This window comes from Cicer arietinum, chromosome 2 (genome assembly GCF_000331145.2).
Source record: "Cicer arietinum cultivar CDC Frontier isolate Library 1 chromosome 2, Cicar.CDCFrontier_v2.0, whole genome shotgun sequence".
In the NCBI taxonomy this organism is placed as follows: Eukaryota; Viridiplantae; Streptophyta; class Magnoliopsida; order Fabales; family Fabaceae; genus Cicer; species Cicer arietinum.
In genome coordinates this window covers 21,814,195-21,818,452 of record NC_021161.2, presented here as the reverse complement: position 1 = coordinate 21,818,452, position 4,258 = coordinate 21,814,195, and the positions used below count along the sequence as shown (strand labels likewise).

At 35.0% G+C, this 4,258-nt stretch overlaps 1 non-coding gene across 1 annotated transcript; it reads left to right on the top strand.

Moving 5' to 3' along the window:
- The first annotated feature begins 1,118 nt into the window (after window positions 1-1,118).
- Window positions 1,119-1,245, top strand: LOC113784543 (small nucleolar RNA SNORA11). Its single transcript, XR_003470598.1, has one exon. It is a non-coding gene; the product is annotated as a small nucleolar RNA SNORA11 (small nucleolar RNA).
- The last annotated feature ends 3,013 nt before the right edge of the window (window positions 1,246-4,258 follow it).

Sequence of the window (4,258 nt, the reverse complement as noted above, 5' to 3'; positions counted from 1 at the left end):
ATAAAAACCCTACTCCCTATTTCTTATGAAACCCACTACTATCTCTCTGTTTCCCACACTTCATAATTTCATTTTGCCTTTATTTATAAAGTGTTTGGTGCTCTAAAGTTCACAAACTACTAAATGATTTTAAGAGAGGTTGAGTGGTGTTTTGGAGAAGTGACCAAGAGGAGAAAATTAGAACTTGGTCTTGTGAAACTAGTGGTGTTTTTGGATAAGTGAGTTCCACTTTCCTTCTCCTTTTTCTTATGCTACGCTGAATCACCATGAGAGATGGATAAAGTTTCAACTTTCATCTTAACAAATCAATTGATCTCTATGATTTTTGATAGATTCTAAAAAAATGGGGTCATGTGTTCTTCTGTTTGGTGTTGGATAGAAAAGGTAAGGTTTTTTTTAGTGTTTTTGTTGCAAAATTTCTTATCCATAAATAAGTGATTTTTTTTCTTGTGTGATTAATCCTTCTTGATATTTGTGTTGTTGTTGTTATTTTTTGTCCCTTCAAAGCCATGAATAGCCTTTGTGAGGGGAGGAGATGTTTTATTTATTTATTTTGCCTGTTACTTTTTTTTAAATGTGGAATCACATATGTTAGTAACTTGAATAACAAAAAATTAAACCAAACTCCCAAAAAAAAAAAAATTGAGGCCTAAAACTATGTGTTGAAATGTAAAAAGAAGAAAAAATAATAGATTTTCGGATGTGTTTGAGTTATGTCATGAGTTTTTCAAATAAATCAGTTTGTATTGAAGTTGAAACTTTATAAGAAAACACTACGCGAAAAAACGGATTTTACAGCGCTTTTTTTAAGCCATTTACAGCGCTTTTTCAAAAAAATAAGCGTTGTGGAAACGAGCGCTGTAAATGATACAACAGCGCTTTTAAAAAAGCGCTATAAAACATGTAAATACAACGCGCGCTTGTTATGCACATTTTACAGTGCTTCTTCAAAAAAGCGTTGTAATATGCACCCCATTATATGAGTTATGGGTGTGCATTTTACAGCGCTTTCTCAAAAAAGCGCTCTAAAATGCACACCCATAACTCATATATGGGTTGACATATTACAGCGCTTTCTCACAAAAGCGCTTTAATATGCCCACCCATAATTTCATATATGGGTGTGCATATTACAGCGCTTTCTCAAAAAAGCGCTGTAAAATGCACACCCATAAGTAATTTTATCTTTTTTAATTGATGAGAATTTAATTTATTAGTTGTCTATAAACAAAATTGCTTAACCAATTTTTTGTTGTTGTAGGGCACATTGGGTGCTATTTGCAATCAATGCGGTCTCTGAAGTGATATACTATTTGGATCCCGTGCACGGCGATTACACCAATCACCCCGGAATAAAGAATATGCTCGACACGTAAGTAATATTCATTTATTTCTTACATATATATATTTATATATATATATATATAAATATATATATGTAAGAAATAAATGAATATTACTTACGTGTCGAGCATATTCTTTATTCCGGGGTGATTGGTGTAATCGCCGTGCACGGGATCCAAATAGTATATCACTTCAGAGACCGCATTGATTGCAAATAGCACCCAATGTGCCCTACAACAACAAAAAATTGGTTAAGCAATTTTGTTTATAGACAACTAATAAATTAAATTCTCATCAATTAAAAAAGATAAAATTACGTACCCTGAATTATATGGTGCCAAGAACAATTTATCACTTTCTTTATTTCTTAAAAACATATCTACAATGTAGTGTTTTACATTGTCTGGATCGAGTTTGAACATCGACATCTTATGCGGAGACAAGAATGAGTATTTATTTGACAGTTTCCTCGTGCACACGACCTTCTCGTACAAAAACCTTCAATGAAAATTTTAAACTAGATTAATTACCAATACATTTAATTAATTACAAATAAATGCAATTAAAAGTATTTTTTACCTTATGTACAAGCTGATTACAGTAACACTCAGCTCCTTATGTTCGAGAAGATCGTACATTTGCTCCTTTTCGAGGTATTCAATATACTCATCTCCAAAGATGTCTTGATTCATTTGTACAATGGGCGAATCGTTGCTGCTGCCCATGTTCCTTTTTATTTGGATGTCAAGACACGCCCCGTATTTACCAAGGCGTGGCTGACTTTTATTAGGAGCAGCAGCAGCAGCGACCGATTTTCCCCGATCCAGATTTTTTGTTGCTGCAAGTTTTGCAGCTTTATTACCCTCCAGCCTTTGTAGTTTGGCAGCCCTATTAACCTCCAATTTTTGAGGTCTGCTGCCTTTTTTTGGCTGTAGGGGTGGTTTATTTATTTGGACCTACAAAAATGAGGTAAAATGTTAGTTTATTGAATCTGAAAAAATAAAAAACCTTAGGCAATAAATGTGACAAACCTTTTCGGGAGATGTAACTGATTTGTCCTTGGGAATCTTTTTTTCGAGGGCAACAAGGTGTGTGGGCCATGCCACGTAACTGCCAATAGCGTCGCTTAAGAACTTCATATCTCCATCGTTGTCCGGTATGGGCAACGGTGCAGTTGGTTCGAAAGCAACCGTAGGCGATACTTTGACATGGCCCGCGGGGATCGGAATATTGTGCAATACTTCTCCCGAAGTATTGTGCAATATTCCTTTTCCCACCTTCCGTTGAGTCGGCGAGGACAAGTATAGGACACATGTAGTGACACCCTACATCAATAGTTAAAACATAAGTACAGTTAATATATAAGTTTGTTTAATACATAAGTAATTACATAAGCAAGTAAGTAGTAAGTAATTAATTACCTCGGGAATACTCTTCAAACCGACGTTGCAACTCCCGGTTTCACTCTCCATTTGTATTTCAGGTTGGAGCTGAACCGGAAGTTGCTTGTCTTTATTCGTATTCACCAAGAGTGCCACTTGCTCCGATAAGATTCTGAGCTTCTCTAATACTTCCTCGTTGGAAGGTTTTTGGCGCTTCTCTTGAGGAAAAAAGCTTTTGGGAGTTACGCCAAATCCTTTCCCCCTCACTCGACCGGAATACTCAGGGACATTAAACACTTTCCCAAGAATGTCCCTGCACGTATCCTTGTTGCCCTCTTGAGTTTCAGAACTTTGTTCAATAGTTTCCTAAAATACATGTAACATTAAAAAGATAAGTTCAATAGCATTTTTAAAATACAATATTAAAAAATATTAAAGTGATAATATACTTACACAAAGTTCTACAACTTTCTTGACATTTTCATTATCAACCACTCCTTCTTTGTTAACACGCGCTTCCTTCCATAAGATATGACGACCCAAGGGTTGATCGGCTTGGGTGTCTTTTCTCTATTCGTTAAAATCATAAACAAAATAATACAAATTAGTTACACACTATAGTTTATAATACAAATTACAAGTGATGTTTAATTACTTACAATTTTTTGTTCAAGGCGTGCATATCCCATACGTGATTTCTTGTATGGGTGTTTTGGGTTGCTTGCCCGTTCGCGATTTGCCTTACTAATATTCTATATAAAAAAAAAATAGCAATTGTGTAAAAATTTAAAATACGCTACGAATATGAATAATAAAACACAAATGCTAATAAATTAATCACTTACGACAAACGCCGGGTCAGAACGTTTGGAAACAAATGCACTCCATTCATCCTTTGATATATAATGTTGATATATCTTTGGAGGTTCAGCATTTGTGTTTCCTTCTCTATCTTTTAGATAGAAATTTGAGAGATGGGATCTAAATCCACGATGGATTTTCCCAGCAACTCTCAAAACATATGACTTTCGTTCCTCATCAAGAACAAAAGTGGTCTGCAATGAAAACAATTATAAGTAATGTATTTTACAGAAAAAAAATTATAAATGACAAAAGAGTAGATCAAAATATTTACTTGAATGTCATTCCAGATGATATCTTTGGCATCCTTCAACGCCTTATCTCTCCAGTTGTCTATTGTTATTGGGACATTTTGACGAACAACAGCCCCAATGTAGCTTACAAACATGGAGCTGTTGGGGTCAACTGGCTGACCACTCTCGTTCCAGCCAACCTAATAAACTCATATAGTAAGTACATGCCCTAAACCCTAAAAAAAGATAAAAAAACACACAGCAAACAGAGTATATATAGTATACCTCAAATTTAATGCCACTGCTCCGTGCTTTAATCACCCTTTGCATGATAGTTGCACCACGTTTGACTTCTTTTTCGTAAGTCTTAGAGGTGCCAACTTCTTCATTTTGAACTTCTAAATCTTTGTTTGTATCCATTTAACTACAACAAGTTCA